The sequence below is a fragment of the Harmonia axyridis genome, chromosome 3, assembly GCF_914767665.1.
Source record: "Harmonia axyridis chromosome 3, icHarAxyr1.1, whole genome shotgun sequence".
Lineage (NCBI taxonomy): Eukaryota > Metazoa > Arthropoda > Insecta > Coleoptera > Coccinellidae > Harmonia > Harmonia axyridis.
The window spans coordinates 18,345,425-18,363,926 of NC_059503.1; the positions used below are offsets into that span (position 1 = coordinate 18,345,425).

At 32.7% G+C, this 18,502-nt stretch overlaps 2 long non-coding RNA genes across 2 annotated transcripts; one reads left to right on the forward strand and one right to left on the reverse strand.

The window, feature by feature from the left end:
* Positions 1-3,170: 3,170 nt before the first annotated feature.
* LOC123674865 lies at positions 3,171-5,534 on the reverse strand. Its single transcript, XR_006746714.1, has 2 exons — positions 5,236-5,534; positions 3,171-4,454 (listed from the first exon to the last, which is right to left on the reverse strand). It is a non-coding gene; the product is annotated as an uncharacterized LOC123674865 (long non-coding RNA).
* A 3,595-nt stretch (positions 5,535-9,129) lies between these two features.
* On the forward strand, positions 9,130-12,800 carry LOC123676426. Its single transcript, XR_006746938.1, has 2 exons — positions 9,130-9,396; positions 12,352-12,800. It is a non-coding gene; the product is annotated as an uncharacterized LOC123676426 (long non-coding RNA).
* The last annotated feature ends 5,702 nt before the right edge of the window (positions 12,801-18,502 follow it).

The window sequence follows — 18,502 nt, forward strand, 5'->3', positions numbered from 1 at the left end:
CTATAGCTCTAGAAAAAACCCCCTTCATTTCAATCGATAATTCCTGATATCAAAAGAAATTTTTTTTTCCTTCGTGTTAATAGCATCATCAAGACCAAAGAAAATTCAAGAAGAATTTCGAACAAAAATAGAAAAAGCACAGCCTCGTTCAATCATGAGCCAATTGCTTCATGTAATTTTTAAAATTTTATAAATCTTTCTCCTTCATAAGAGAGATGCTGGTTTATTTCATTATTGCCTGAGTTCATTAGTTCTTGAACATTTTCATCTGACGTATTTGCAGTGTCGTCATATTCTTCGTTGTCTTTGTTTTAATAGAAGTCAGTTGTTTTATAAGAAGTACAAATTACTCACGGGAAAGTTCACAACTTTATGTACAAAATGATGATCCTACGCAATCATAATTCGGGACACAAATCCCCTATTTCTCCTTCTAATTGTTCCTTTCCGAAAATAATTAGAGAATGAAAAACAATTATCGGAAGTGAGGGTAAAGTTTTCCTTCATCCACAAACTTAGTTGGGGGTAATTTAAAGGTGGCGTGTGAGATCCGGCAATTGTCGAGTGCCGGCGACACTCTTGTATCCCCTTTAATTGCAGGTTGTGTTCTTGACACGTACTTAGGTGGAATTCTGTCCTAATGACTCCCGCTATCTAGATGATGATATCAGATTTTCATGGTTCCGCGTGATTTGAAAAAATGATCCTTGCCATTAGTGGTTGAACAATTTGGATGGTGAAGTCCATTACCTTGATATTAAATAATAATAAATGTAATTAAAATAATTACTTTGTTTTTCATCACTTATTTCTTGTTAGTAGTCAGCACAATAATACTCAATTGCAATTTTTTTCTTCAGGGTTTGAGTGGTAGAACAGTGTGTTCACACCAAGGTTTACACCCACCTGAACTCTGTCCTTTGATTAAATTAAATTATATTATATTTTCATATTATATGTAAATCGAGTATTTTTTATTGTCAAAAAAGACCTTTTATTATTAAAATTATCATTGTTTTGTAATTCCGTGTTTTTTCTTCATACTGAACTGTCTTGCTCATTGCTGACACTTAATCACTTAATCACTTAAATCACTTACCCTATAAGTTTTGATCTTGAATTCATAAAATTAATATATCCAATTAAATAGTAAAGCTATAAAACGAGAATTAAAATATACACTGTGTTCGTAAAGTACTGAACAAATTCATTTTTAGCTAAACAGACCATTTTAAGAAATAATCCTGAAACACGTCGATTTTTTATTTCAATTCACCGTATTTTAAAATAACAATCTAATATACAAAGTGAATTTCTTTCGAGTAATAACGTCACCGTCAGTTTTTTTGAATGGAACACCCCCATTTCATCTCAATTTTCCGATTACTCTAGTTGAGCTGATTCCAAAAATGTATCACATGTTGATTCCAATTAGTACAGGGTGGACAAAAATACAATAGTTTTGTGTGTGCTCATTTTTGTCTGTTAGACCACAAGTACCAAACATGTTTGGAAACAGCTAATTTTTATTACTCTAAAAATGTAACAAACTACAGGGTGTTACATTAAAACCAATTGCCGCTAGACAATAAGTTTTTTTGATAATATTGTTAATTTAAGCACACATAAAACTATTGTATTTTTGTCCACTCTGTACCAATTGGAACCACCAGGTGATACATTTTTGAAATCAGCTCAGCTAGAGTAATTGGAAAATTGAGACAGAATGGGGGTATCCATTTAAAGAAAATGACGGTTACGTCATTACTCGAAAGTAATTCACCCTGTATATTAGATTATTATTTTAAAATACGGTAAATTAAAGTAAAAAATCCACGTGTTTCAGGATTATTTCTTAAAATGGTCTGTTTAGCTAAAAATGAATTTGTTCCATACTTTACGGACACTGTGTATAGTTATTTCTCTATAATATTCGAGTCCTTATTCATTTCTCATTCGTCCAACAGAATAAAATTCAGTAAAAAAAAATCGCAAAATAAAAAAGATTTTTTTTATAATGTCCTTCATTATTTAACTTCAAATATTTTCTTTATGTCAATCATTCTCTAGAAATCATTTATTCATACTCACATTGAATTGTAAATCCTTCTACTCCAGTAATTTCAACAGAAGAATTCGTTGTAAAGAAAACTTACGTAATTTTTGATGAATGGCATCTCCCAAACATTATTCGAAAATTTTGTACTGAACTATTTATCTGACAAAATATTAAATTTTTTTTTTCGGCAACCGTCCGGGAAGTGATCACTTTCCGGACGCTTTTTCTCTGAGAAAATAGCATTTCCCGGCCTAGTCCGGAAAGTACGTACTTCCCGGACTAGGCCGGAAAAGAGTCATAGAATCCATAACAACCGAGATAACGGCTGACAGTTCATATGAAATTAGTTGTCAAAAATTTGCATGTTTTTTTATCGCAATCGCAATAAAATATGGAAAGCAGCAGCGATAGTGTTATTTTACATGGTTGCCGAAAAAATATTGTACGCAACACGCCCGAAAATGGTTTTTTTGAACTCACAGACTTCCAGGACTCGCTTACGCTCGTCCTGGAATTTTGTCTATTCGTCCAAAAAAACCCTATTTTCCGGACTTGTTACGTAAATTACTATTTTCTTACTGGTTGAAAATGAGCTCGCGAAAATTCATATTGTACTACCGTTAATATTCATATTATTCACCAATGAATTCCTCAATTGAACAACCTGATAAAATAGTCATAGAGAACAGAATATTCTACACGCAATAGGCTTCTATTTCCTCTAAATGTGACTTCCTTGCCACTAACCTGACTCGTTTCTTAAATATTCCTCGGAAATAAATAATATCTAACAATAATCACTCTTTGGATATACCTACTATCAAAAGTTTTCTAAATGAATTTGTTATATAAATAATAAACTTCAAACCGTTTTGCAAATAATAAACGGTAATATGCAATATTTTCAGTCGACTCCAGATGCTTGAAAAAGTAAGCATTTCCAGTTTTCTTACCAAGTAGTTAAAAAATAATACTTCCAAAACGAAATAATATTTATTCATTCAGTGAAAGCTATAACTTCATATTTGTAAAAAAAATTCATACATAGATATCACTGATCCATTTTGCCTGTGTATCACATATAAATAGGTTCATTTCCTTGAAAGTTTTCTCTCTCATGTACACTTCTCCATTCTCTACTGGCTCTCATGTTCCTTTTATAGCAGAAATAGCTTTCCCAAGCTGTTTTTCCAAAGCTCTAAAAATTTTGGCAGGGTGTAAGTTGTCCAACCAGTTGGTTTCTTTCTGTGCAACATAAGAAGGACCCCAGCACTCACTCACAACAATGGATAATATCAAAATCATCAATGTCAATTTAAAAAAAACTGATAACATCTTGTATAATTACTATATAAAATACTTGTGGTTCTCTTGTGAGCTCAACAATAAGTGATGTAAAAATTAAAGTATAATTTATCCCTCACATCCTGTGGGATAAGATAACCTTATTAAACAGATAAGTGTACAATTTTCCAGGAAATTTCACACCGTGGTTTACGTTTACTTATCAAATTAATAGCCCCCAAACATATAACAATTTGTATTGCTTCATTACTGTACTGTAACAACAAACAATGTTTATCTATTGTGTACAGGGTGTATTATAAGTAATTGGAAATATTTCAACTATGGTTTCTTGATCACAAAATATGAATACGTGTATATTCTTCTGAATATAACAATTATTTTAGTGTAAGTGGCACGAATAATTTATTAATTTTGAAATAAAACCTTCTCTCAGACACCATTCGTCTTGGTGATTTGGGTTAAATCTTGATATTTTGGGCTGTTTAGTTTATAAATAATAAATAATGTTTTATGATAAGATGAATTTGAAATTTCAATGAGAAATACTGTCATGAACTTTGGATCATATGCAAGGAAAATGTAAGATAGTATACATATATCAATTCACCTTATTTTCTTGAAATCGAGATAAATTTTTTCACCGTCATATTCTTTGGGTAAGTTCATTCAGTTAAAGAGCCATTACTTCATTAAAATCAATTACCTATTATTTCAAATTTTATTCATTACCTAGATAGCTTTGAACAATTTAATACAGGGCTACTATATTATTGTAAGAAGGGACCATTCTGAACAAAAAATTATTATTTAGTTTGAAACCATTAATGCAGAAAAAAACATTCATCATTTGTATTCATTTAGGTATGTTAGCAGATAATTCAGGGGGAATAGGAAGACCAATAGTAATTCTTGGATCTATTGGTATTGGTGTTGGTATTGTGGTACGCCCACAATTCTTTTGTTTTGGAGTGGAAGATTTTCTTCTCCTACATTTTCTCCTACGACAGTTATAAGGACTTGTCTTAGACAGAGCATGTAAAATCTTGCTCGACTCTAGTCGTACTACCTCTCTCTTTCCGTTTGAAACCTAAAACAATTAAATTCATTGCTCTGAATTCCTCAGAATTGTAAGCTTATCCGATGAGACTCGCGGTGAAAAACTTTTCATTATCACTGCATTCATTTATTTTATTTCAGAAAAGAGATTCGGAAAATGATACTCGAGATGTTAACTGACTGCGATGAATGTCTGTTCAAATTCCGATATTCATACCAAAATATTATTTGGCTTCAAACATATCGTATAAGCAATTGAAAAAAATTGAAGAAAAACACTGAAAAGTATTCAAATGCTCTTTCATACGAATGCCAGTTACGCCTGTGTATGTATATACCAAATTGAATATAGGTATACAGGATGTTCCAAGAAAAGGTGATCCCATTAGGTACACTGGAAAATAAGTTTGATTTGTTCAGTAAAAAATTTTCGAAACGGCATCCGTAGTAACGATACACCTTAAAGTACTGAGAAGAAAATTTTTTTTATCATGCATTGCTATTAGACATTCACACTCAAAATTCGACATGGTCGCATCTGTTGTCACTGAAATATGTGTTTTGTTCTTTCATTTTCTGCTTCAAACTATGGTTCTGATGAAGCAATCAACATGAAATTTTGCACGAGGTTTAATGTTAATGTAACTGATTTTCTTCGGTACGAAAAAAACATGACCACTTCCAGAGGATGCACTCCACAAACAAGCACTCATTTATTTTTGGAATTCAATAATGTCATAAACTAAAGAATAATGTTCATTATTTATGTTTTCTTTAGGCTCATTTCGTTCATTCTAAAAATTAGTACTCACCCTTTCATCTTCTTGTGCTGAAACTAATTCAAGATGAAGAATCGAAAAAATGATCGCAACGAAGAAAAAAATTGCGTACTTCATGGTGATAAGTAAGTTTGAAAATGAGAGAAATAACGGGGAATACTTTTATTCACCTCTAATGATGAAATGTGGTTTTCTTATCTGGATCACTGTTTCAACAATCATCTCAAAAATTGAGAAATATCCTCTTTTAATTGTTATCATTATCATTCAAATGAAAGAATTTAATTCTTTTCTATTTTCACCTATTTTGAATATAGAAAACAAAAGGAAACTGAGATCGTCTGGTAATCTTGAGGAGCAAACATAATGTTCGAATATATATTCTAAATATAATAAAGGTATTTTTGATATATGTACTCAATTTCGATCTTCCAATAATATTGAAATTTTAACCGTTAAAAATATACAGTAATAACGATCCGTAGAAATAGGTACATATTCAGTTTTGCTCGAACTTGGCAAATTGTTAAATCAGGAATTACGTGAACCTGCATACAGTGAAGGCAACAAAAAATGGTTTGGCACTGTGATTAACCTAAAAATATGATTTAAAATTTCATCAGAAATTCTATGATGATCCGAATACACATTATCAAAACCAGAAAAAAAGCAAGAAAGAAATATTTCAGAGTTACGGCAGATTCGATAGAATGAGATTTCACGGGTAAAAATAAAATAACAAATTCAAGCTAATGGCATGTTGATGGCGTCACCAGAACCATTAAAAATTCAAGCAGAATATCGAAAAATAATACTTAATATTTCTGTGATAACATATCGAACCAAATAGAATTTTTTTCAAGTGGGGTGAAATAAGAATTAGAAGAAAAGCCTGGTGCAAGGTTTTTTTTGATCGGCTTCTTCAAAAAATTCATATTATTACTATTAGAGTATGTCTATGGATAATACCGTACCTATAAATATTAGGTACGGTAGCAGAACCACCTTGATTAAAATTCATTTTGTAAATGTTAGACATTAGAATGTTCATGCCAAATTTCAGGATGGTAGTAACATCAGATATACTAACCGACAAAACTGATAATTGAGCTGTCTTGGAAACATTACAAGTATTCAGTGGATAATTATATTGCATTACTGGAATCTAATAATCCAAAACACCGAAATATTGAATACCTACAAATTAAAAATAACAAAATACTTTCCGTGAAATAAAACATAATTCAAATTCCAATTACCAACTTATTATACATCTTTCGAAATGGCAATCAGAAATACTCTTATGAACTTTCGAACACAAGGAAAATTGAAGATGGCACTCGTATACTTATATTATTTTACCTTATATTCTTGAATAATAATTATGCATCATTTCACATTTTTTCATTAGATTTATTTTACAGATTTGAACAATTTTGGGCTACTACATTTTCAAAAAAAGGAACCATTCTGAAAATAAAATTACTATTCAGTAGATAATTTCAGGTGGAACCCGTGGATCAATGGTTATTCTTGGATCTATTGGTATTGGTGTCGTTGAACTCTCTGGTTTTCGAGTAGTGGTTATCTTTCTTCTCCTCCATTTTCTTCTACGACAGAAATGAGGACTTCTCTTAGCAATAGCATGTGAAATCTTGCTAGGCTCTAGTCGTACTACCTCCCTCTTCTCGTTTGAAACCTGAAACAATTTAATTCATTGGTTCGGTGTTTTCACGTCTTTTTGATTACAATGTTAACATATTGAAGTTCAATTTACAGGATTAAACGAAATATCGTCAAAAAAGTAACAAACTCACTTCATAAATTCTTCAATTGAATTTGGTTCGAATCACACTAGAAGTGAAAATAAATTCTTTTTGAATCCTGAAATTCAGTTCTCTCCTGAGTGTTAACGGTAATTTCTTGAAGTATCTGATACTACAATATTTAGCACTTTTTTAATAATAATAACCCCCTTTTAGCAAAATATACTTTTTACAAACGATGAAACAACAGTTATACTTTAACAATAATTTAATCATAATGCTCCTTAATGCAAGATATCAATAATTTTCTAAAATGCCTATATTTATCACAATTTTTCATTTCATTTGGCAATTCATTATTCTGTAAGTGCAAGATGATGTTTTGCGTAAAATATCTCAGATGGTCTAGTATTATGGATTCTGGGTTGGGAACAGATACCTAAAGTGCTCTCTAATTTTAAGAATGGCTGGTAAGTACTGTTAAACTTCGATCATGCTTGAATTTTCCTCTACATGATTGAGTTGTTTTATTCCTGAGCGTAAGCCTTAATATTTCCTTCTGTAGTATCATTATATCACTGATTATCCTCGCTCGACAATTTGAAGTTAATCGGTATTTACGGCCGAACGGACGGCCAGAATCGCAAAATGATATACATACCTGCAATATGTTGAATCAATGAATCGTCTTCATTAACCTCTTAAGACATAGTATAATGTATGAGACATGTCAACATAAGAATAAGTCCAAATTATATGTAAAACACATAAAAAGATATAATTAAAATAATTTAGTCAATATTAGGATTTTCCTGAATGTCGGTCTACAGAACTTTTTAAGTTTTAGGCTGAAAAGCAAGTTAATGATTTTCTTCTGTGACCAGTGCTTCCGGAGGATGCACCCCAAAAACAAGCACTCAATTTTTTTTGGATTTCAATAATATCAAAAAAAAAAATAGTGTTCATCATTTTTGTTTTCTAAAAATTAGTACTCACCCTTTCGTCTTCTAATGCTGAAACTAATTCAAGATGAAGAATCGAAAAAATGATTGCAACGAAGAAAAAAATTGTGTACTTCATGGTGATAAGTTTGAAAATGATAGAAATAACGGAGAATACTTTTATTTACCTCCAATTATGAAATGTGGTTTTCTTATCTGCCACAATTCGGCAATTATCTCAAAAATTGAGAAATATCCTTTTTATAATTGTTATCATCATTATATTTGAATGAAGAAATTTAATTTTTTTCTCCTTCGTTTTGTGAAGATCCATAAAAGAATTCGAAAAATCGACCTAATCAAAATATAGGAGCCGAATATAATAAGCTCGCACTGAACCCGTTTAAAAATCTTGAGGAGCAAGATATATTTTAGATATCGACAGTTTACCCATTAAATAATATAGAAATAATTATATGTAGTGTAAATTTAGTTTACATCAAAACTAACAAATTGTTAGTTCACTAACTGCGTGAACCTACATTGAGGCTACAAAAAATGATAAAATTTGGTACTGCGAAAAAAAATTAATTCAAGTTATCTACGTGAAAAATTTTATGATAATCGCATTATACATTATCAAAACCAGAAAAAAAGAAGGATATATTTCAATATTTCAGAGTTACTGCAGATTCGATTGAGATTTCACGTGTAAATTTAAAATAAATAATTCTAGCTGATGGCAATTCGATGGCGTCACCAGAACCATAGTAAATTCAGGCAGAATATCGAAAGATAAATTTTAATATTTCCGTGACAACATATCGAACCGAATTTATTTTTTTAAGTAGTGGTGAAATAAGAATGTAAAGCCTAGGCAAGGTTTTTTTTTGTTGATAGGCTGTGTTGATTTATTTTGCGAATCTTGAATAGACATTGAAGTATTCATACTGAATTTCAGGATGATAGTAACATCAAATATACTTGGAAACATCTCAAGTATGAGTCAGAAGATAAAGTGGAAAAAAAATTAATACACAACGTTCAATAGGAAAAAGGCTAAGAAAAGAAAAATCAAAATGAATATTTGTTATTTACGAGCGCCTAAAAGCTTCTGATGCCAAGTCAGTGGTGCTTTTTGCATTTTCTTTGCTCATTTGCAAATAAGTTTAAGCAATCCAAATATAAAGAGTTAGTTCTGGTAGGTGCATATACATGGTGGTATCAAACCGACCAACAAACCGACGCAGAGTTGTTGGGGAATTTCGTACATTATTTGAACGATATGATAACGAGGTACGATAATCCCGCCACAACTACGATTTCAATAAGATAACTAAAACCGTTCTCACATTTCCAAGTGCATTCTGAACAGATTATAGCAGAAAATGTTGCGAAAAATCACTTGTATATCAATATCAATTATAGTTGTGCTCTTATTAATTCATACGTGTTGTGTTGAAGCAACGCCAGCTAAGAGGAGATACGTGAGTTGCGATTTACTTTTCATGAACAGACTGATATGATGGTCTCTTCCTGTAAAAATTATATTCAGCATGTTTTTTCAATGGAGCCTAGATGTGCGTCATACAAATTAGTAATGAGTTATTTACATTTTGGGCGAGAAATTTCTTTTCTCTAATTCTGTGGTTATTCCGTTCATTCTTCCACATCTTGTAGAACAAAATCGTGCGAGAATATATCAGAAACGCACAGTTTTCATGATTATATTTTATTATTATATGTTGGTACTCTGAACTTTTCGCCACGGCTTTATCTGTCAATTCATCAATTTGTCTTAAAGAAATCAGTTCTGCCAAACAACAACATTTTTCAATGCAAATATCACTAAATGATATTTATGGAAATATTTCATTAATTTCAATAAGAATGCAATGAATTGGAGAAAATAACGTATAATACTCGTACAGAAGGCTCATTCTACCACTCGTTCATTCAAAAACTCGCCACTTCGTGGCTCGTTTTTGAATTTTGAACTCATGGAAGAATATCTATACCTTCTGCACTTGTATTATAAAGAACTATTTTCGTGCTCACGTACGGTGAATATCTTTCCCTCTAGGTGGGCCCCAAGGGTGAGACACCCAAGCGAATTAGCTTTAACATTTACTGAAAAAAAAACATCAGGGTTAGATTTCCTATAAGATCTTGAAAAGATTGGCCCTTGTCAGAGATTTCAGAGCTTTTTCGACCTGGGAAAAACGGTTTTGTTGCTATATTCCATTGCCACTTTAGTAGTCGAGAAAATATTCTTTTTCCATGTGCATAACAGGCCAATTGAAATGTCTCCGGTCTACCATGGTAAAACACATTTTTTTGGCAAAATTCGATTTCATTATTCAACAACAGGGCGATATAGCGATTATAGCGATCTTCCAACTTTTCGATACCATTTTTGTAGTAAGATTTGTCTTTCGCTTCAAAATAGGCCTCAGTTTCGGCGATTACTTTTTCATTGTCACTAAATTTCTTTCCAGCAGGCTTTTTTTCTTGAGGTCTGAGAAAAGGAAAAAGTCGCTGGAGGCCAGATCTGGCGAATACGGTGGATGCAGAAGCAATTCGTTTTTTAACGATTTCATCCTTTAAACGATCCAATAACGCTATTTAAAAATCGCTGTTGATGGTCTGGCCCTTTTGGAAGTAATCAATGAATATTATACTCTGCCCATCTAAGAATACTGATTCCATAGCCTTGCCAGCTGACTGTTGTATTTTTCCTCGCTTCGAATTCGGTTCATCGTGTGCTGACTATCGTTAGGACTCCGGAGTGAAATGATGGAGCCATGTTTCATCTATTGTCACATATCGACGCGAAAATTCAGGTTTATTGCACTTAAACAGCTTCAAACACTGCTCAGAATCATTAACAAGTTGTTGCTTTTGATCGATTGTGAGCTCGCGCGGCACCCATTTTGCACACAGCTTTCTCATGTACAAATATTCGTGAATGATATGATGTACACGTTCAGATAATATCTTCACAATGTCTGCTATTTCGATTAACTTCACTTTACGGTCATTCAAAATTATTTTGTTAACTTTTTTGATTTTTTCGTCGGTGACAGCCTCTTTTGGGCGTCCATTGCGTTCGCTGTCTTCGAACCTCATTTCACCACCTTTAAACTTAGCATACCAATCAATTGGTTGATTTTCCTGGTGCTGACCCCGGAAACTCTTCATCAGGCCAAGATTTTGCTTCAACTGTATTTTTTCCCTTCTAAAAGCAATATTTTATCAGCACACAAAATTCGTTTTTTTCCATCTTTTTTCAAATAACAAAAGTAGCTATACTCACAATGCAGAACGCAATATTTCATGAACAAATTGTCGGACTGCTGTCAAATTTCGACACGTATCGTTTGAAGGTTGAAACTAACTAAAAATCATATGGATTTGATACTAGCACCGCCATCTGTGAATCAGACCTGAGACTTTTCAATTGGCTTAATATACGCAACAAGTTCGGCTGTGACTCCCACAGGAAGTCATAGAAGCATGGAAAAGGTATTTCTCTAATTCTGTGGTTATTCCGTTCATTCTTCGACATCTTGTAGAACAAAATCGTGCGAGAATATATCAGAAACGCACAGTTTTCATGGTTATATTTTATTATTCTATGTTGTTACTCCGAACTTTCCGCTACGGCTTTATCTGTCAATTCATCAAATTGCCTTAAAGAAATCAGTTCTGCCAACCAACATTTTTCAATGCAAAAATCACTAAATTATATTTATGGAAATATTTCATTAATTTCAATGAAAATGCAATGAATTAGAGAAAATAATGTATAATACTCGTACAGAAGGCTAATTCTACCACTCGTTCATTCAAAAACTCGTCACTTCGTGGCTCGTTTTTGAATTTTGAACTCGTGGAAGAATATCAATGCCTTCTGCACTTGTATTATAAATAACTATTATAGATGTGTAATGAACGAAGAATGATTGAAGAACGTAAGGGAATATAATATTTGCAACAACTGCCAACTGTCTGAAGAGTTGGCAGTTGTTGCAATTATATCATTTTGCAGATCTATATCTGCAGTATCAGAAATATGCATAGCTTTGATCAGCCAAACTTCGGAACGAAGACGGCACCTGAAGAAGAAGAATGAATGATATTTTTCATTAAATCTACCTGGGAACCACAAATTTTTAAAAAAAGAAGAAATGTATTCATTTTTAATCTTTATTGATTCAAATATTTATGGTACAATTTATGTAGTTGTGAATAACTAATCCGTTCATTTTCGCTAATTATAGTTGATGAAGTTGAATGTGCTATTTTATTAGTAAAAAAAATTTAGTTTATGGTTGTCCCCCACTGCACTGTTTTGTTATGAGTCTGGTTCAAGAATTTTGAAGACTCAAATTAAGGAAAACTGAAATAAATTCATGTTTTTCATTAACTTTTCTTTACAGGGCCCACCTCTATGGAGAATACTCAGGAAAAAAAATAGTGCTAATATGGAATGTTTGGATAGTGGTCTCAAAATGGCAATGGCATTCATGTTATCCTACCAAATATATAATATGAATTTCTATGAGTTATGAGAAAAATTATCACTGCAAGAGCTCCTTTCACAGCCTTAGAAGAATCATATCATTTATGTTCAGTCAATCTCCAGAGATTTGAATCGAAATTCGAACAAATCGAAAAGACAGGACCTTTTTTTCGGCTTCATTCTTCCATCAGCCCACAAAACTAATAAAGCAGGCTATTCCGTTCTAAAATATTGAACTTAGGAGATTAAATGGAATTCAAATTATGTCAATGAAAAATTTTCAATAATTTTGTTTTTTCTTTAATATATTTATTTTTCCTGGACGGCAGTCAATTCAATGAAAAATAAATATTTGAAAAAATCTTACAGTAGTTCAATTCATTTCATCGGACAAATATCGTTAGGTTATCATTCGTCGCTACTCCTACTCGTCGCTAATAATTCATTGTGATATCTTGATGATATATTTTCAAAAGTTAACAATGTTTATTAGTAACCGTATCAATTTTCCTGCTCCATCTAAACTCATTGAAAAAATGAATTACATATCTCTCACAAAATAATAATAATTTTATTTTGATCGCAAAATATTCATCTTCAGTTCCTTCAAAATGTGCCAGTGCAAGAGAATTTCACTTAACATCATCGTCGAAATCATTGAAAACCTCTTCACTTTCTCGATTACTGTAGAATCCTACGTCGGTGTACTATTTTGAGCAATGAAAGTGACCAAATAGACATGCACTATTTCGATAGATAAACAACTAGCATATTGGAATTTATTCAGAAGGACTTTTAAGACAATCAATTCTCTGCTCCCTAAGAAGTTCCTGGGAACTTGACAACCCATTGTATATTAGGAGTATTCAGGCATATTGCAAGTAATTTTGAATAAAACGAACTAAAACCGAGTAAAAATGCTGATTTCAGTAATCCCCCTACGAGCCACACTAATCTATGCAAATCATAATAAAGATAATTAAGAAGTGACAGATGTGCGTAGCTGCAGCCAATGAAAGTTATCAAATTGGCACCCGGATGGAACGTGGATTTTTTTATCCAATAGAAACAACCAAATCGGTACATTCTGATTGCCAGACCAGACCAGTGTTCAATACCAGTGTTTATTTGAAAGTGCTGTTAGGCACTAAATACCCTTTCCTCAAATGAATTTCTGGTAACTCTTGTATAATCGAAATATTCAGGCTTCCTTCAAGTGACTTTGGATATACCGTATCGATTTATCAACCTGATAATTAATTAATGACCCATATGTTTCACATAGTATTCATTTTCCGACACTTGACAAGAAAAACAATACTTCATTCAAAAATGCGTCAAAGTAGAATCATTTGAAATATTATTTCACTTCAATTAACTGATATTTCCAAGAAGGTATTTTCTGTACAGGGTGGGCAAATTTCGATGTTTTAGCACTACAACTTTTGAACCAGAGGAGATAGACAAAATCTGATACCCACTTCTCGATCTCTTTTTCTGAGAAACTAACAAGGGTAGTATTCATTTTTGGTCACCTTCTTTTGTTTTCGAGTTATAAGCGAAAATTGGAAAAATGGCGATATCGAAAAACATTTATATCTCCGCTAATACTGATGATAGAGCTCTGAAATTGAAACATTATACAGGCACTTTTTTATGTAGAATCCAGTAGCGTGCTCGTATTTTCAAAAAGGTTTTTAATTACGAAGCTATGACCCAAAGTTATGTTTTTTCAAATGGGAACACTAGATTTTTGTGCCATTTTCTGAAAGCTTAATTTTTCCTAATTTCAAAAATATATAACATCGTATGATTCGTATCAAAATAAATAACAGAAAATGGTCAAAAACCTTTTTTTACTTAAGAGTCTCAATATTTCTATGGTTTCAATCTGATTATTTCTATGTTTTTCACTTATTTCTACAAAATTCGAATCTATATTTATTTTATACAAATAGTTTCGAAAAGATGCACGAACTTGGAAAAAGTTTCCTAGGTAGCTTGTACACAGTTTCGAATATTCATCTATTGAAATATCGAGAAGAGGTGTCGACTGTGCATTGTGCAATTGTTGTCATTATTAGGTTAAATGTTATTTCTTGTTTGTCCCTTCGTAATTAAAATGTTGAGTTCAATCATATATGCATTGTTTCATATGCTGTTTAAAATGGATTGGTATTTGTGCGTATTGATTCTGGAGACCTATGTAAATAATCTCCTGATACATGCATCTCAATACAACTCTTTCGATTGAAAAATTCGATCTTGTGGTTTCTCCGTTATGTCCAAATCAATTTTTAGATAAAAAATTTATAAAACATATCTAGATTCGAATTTTGTAGAAATGAGTGAAAAGCATACAAATAATCAGATTGACGGAAGGACACTGCTCTTGTTATAGAAAGCTCAATTTTTATGTGTTCATCAACAGTTGAAATCATAGAAATATTGAGACTCTTAGGTGAAAAGAGGTTTTTGGCCATTTTCTATTATTTATATTGATCCGAATCATACGATAACATATATTCTTGAAATCAGGAAAAATCAAGCTTTCAGAAAATGACACAAAAATTTAGTGTTCCCATTTGAAAAAACATAACTTTGGGTCATAGCTTCGTAATTAGAAACCCTTTTGGAAATACGAGCACGCCACTGGATTCTACGTAAAAAAGTGCCTGTATAATGTTTCAATTTCAGAGCTCTATCATCAGTATTAGCGGAGATATAAATGTTTTTCGAAATCGCCATTTTTCCAATTTTCGCTTATAACTCGAAAACAGAAGAAGATGGCCAAAAATGAATACTACACTGGTTAGTTTCTCAGAAAAAGAGATCGAGAAGTGGGTATCAGATTTTGTCTATCTCCTCTGGTTCAAAAGTTGTAATGCTAAAACATCGAAATTTGCCCACCCTGTACAATTTTCAGGGAATCTCTAGTGCATCCCTGTGTAGCAATTCACATAAAGCGAGAACGTTCAAGACAACAGCGCCTTATGATAGGACGATAATCCGGCCGTTTTCGGAAATATCGACTCTATAAAAAATTTAACTACAAAGTTATTCCGTACTTGGGCGTTAAAATTTATACGATTTTGAAATAAACACTTTTATGTGCCCTGTATTTACGCATCTTTGATTTTATAGACAGCTCAAAAACGCGGCATGATCTAAAATATGCACGGGGAGAAGGGATGTAATCGTTGATGCGTGAAGCATGGGGAAAATTTAAGGCAGTTGTGATATAAATTCCAGAAGCGGGACACAATGTGTTTGGGAATAACCCACTGGAATCGAATATATTCGCCATGGAGTCCGGGGAGGCATCTCCGGAGGAATTATTGCTGGTGTTGATTCCGCCAGTTATGAGGCAGAGGGAAGGGAACTAAATTCATGAAAGATGCCGAAAGTCTCAAAATGTTTCAGAACATGCTGTTTTGCTTGTATTTTTTCACGGATGGTTCGCTAGTCAAAATTGGTGATGGAGTACGTAAGGGTTATACATACATTCAGCTCCCCCTTCGTTGGTCCCCGAAAAATCTGTTGTGCTCGTCTTATGATGTATTGCATATGGTATCACAAATTTGATGCTCATTGAAACCATCTCGATAACTATATGAGAAAAAAATCTTCAACAACCGCTCATTTCTTTTTCCGATATGAAAAGATATCAGAAAGCAGATATCTTAATTCGTTCTCGAGTTACAGAGTGTTTCCAATATATGACTGTTACGAATATTTCGCTTCATTTAGGTTTCTGTTCGAGATATTCAAAAAATTCTAGAACGTTTTTTTCAGTAATTTCAATAGTATTTATAACACTCATAGCAGAGCATAGAGATTAATTATCGTTTTAGAGTTTATAGACGAGCGTTGGTGTTTCTTAAATAGGAGACCCTATATTTTTCAACGCTGTTTTTCTACCACAGACTTGTAAAGGGTGTTTTTTTAGAGGTATAGAACTTTAAATTGAATTAAAACAACGATGGATTATTCAACTGCCATGAATTTTATTTATCCACAAGATAATCTTGTGGCATTACATTTATATGATTTCTGGCATATGACCGCCACTGCTGGCTCGGATGTAGTCCAATCTGGACGTCCAATTTTCGATGACTTTTTCCTACATTTGTGGCCGTATATCGGCAATAACACGGCGAATGTTGTCTTCCAAATAGTCAAGGGTTTGTGGCTTATCCGCCTAGACCAATGACTTTACATAGCCCCACAGAAACTAGTCTAGCTGTGTATAATTAAATTTTTTGTTTTGAAATTTGGGTGTTTCAACATTGGTCATTATATCCGTTCCTGAGTGTTCTACGATGTTGAAATGAAAATACTCTTTTCGTAGAAAACCAGCGGCGTATTTTGACTTTTTCCAAGAGTCTTGCTGAGCTATTATATAAGGTTGTATGAGAGTAGAAGGTCAGCAAGTGATGCACATTTTCATATTTAGAGGGAATACCACCACCGCTCAGTAGTTCAAAACGAAAAAAAAGTTTTTTATCTTACAACCACCGATTTTTATGGTGTTTCCAAATAATTTCTTCAAACAATACAACCTAATCTAATGTAGAATGACAATAGTTATAATTTCTGAATGAAAAAAAGTTGATAAATTGTTTTTCGCAAAATAATTGATTTTCGGCTCAAAATTCTAAAATAACATACATTTTGACGCAATAATTTAACACTCTGATCACCAAAATCGAGCAATCAAAAAGAAGAATATGGCTTTTTGATGAATAAATAAGACGTCACTCCGACACATACCATGAGAACATAGAACATACCTAGATATTCATTGAAACATCTATAAATAACATAAATGGATAGAAAAACATCACAATTGACATATAGATTAACCAAATTATAATTATCGTAAAAAGTTGCTTTGTTCTGTTTGTGTATGATAGAGGTAAACCTGTTCATGATTGATTTATACAGCACACACAGGTGTAACACACCTAGGTGCTCAAAGGGAAAATTTTTCGTTATTATTAATTGTAACGTATGTAAACATTTATAGTGAATATACAGTGCATCCCATTTTGGGTGAGACAGCCAGGTTTCTCGCTTGTTATTTAAGATAGAGCCTTGCGGTTTTCACGTTCCTGTCCTACTTTTTCGTGAAACTCAAATTGGTCTAATCAAATTTTGCATAACTGTTTCCGTTCAAGAGATACAGGGCGATTTTGGAAATTGATACTTTTCGGACCCCTCCTTTATCTCCGAAGTTATTAGGAATAATGCTGAGGTAAAAACTACGTTTGAATCAGAATTCTGCGTAGAATCCAGTGGCGTACTCGATTTTTTTTTTCGGGGTATGGTTTTGAAGATTCAACACAAACCTATATTTTTTTTAATGGAACACCCTATATTTCATTACTTCGTTGAATTCGTTATTTTTTTCCCTTCAAAATGATGTCTGATACTATGTAGGTAGGATGTTCAGAAATGTTAAAAAACACTAAAACATCAAATAATGATGATTTTTTTGTTAATGGGCAATGGATTTCCCATTGTAATCATTCATTAGTACTTTTCTGCAGTTTTCACATAGTCAAAAATTGAATGTTTCAGTTCCTATCTCCTTTTATTCCTTTTATTCGCGATGGAAAATCTCGGAACATAATTCATAAGAGGATACCATAAAAAACTGTATATTCGGCTAGCTTTTCAAACCGAAATATTTTAATTCATCACGCTGGTCGGTTCAAAAATCCCGCGAATGAGATCGAAATGTTTTATTCAACGAGAATTAACCCCTGGAACAAATTCAAATAGGGGCTTACGGAACATATGATACGTATTCATCATGTTTCCACATCCTCGGCTCCGTAGGAGAAGACAATATAACCCAAAAGCTCTCACTGAGATATTTTTCATTTGAGTGATTTTTTCCAGCATACATTATCTTTTATTGAAGGGGTCCAGGGGTTGTTTCAACGTTTTGTTTTCGTTGTAAATTCGAACATATATCGTTATCGGCTCTCGCCATATTTTGGGCAATAAAAGTTTGGGTGATATTGTGACCTTTTGTATACATCTTTACGGTATCTCAAGGG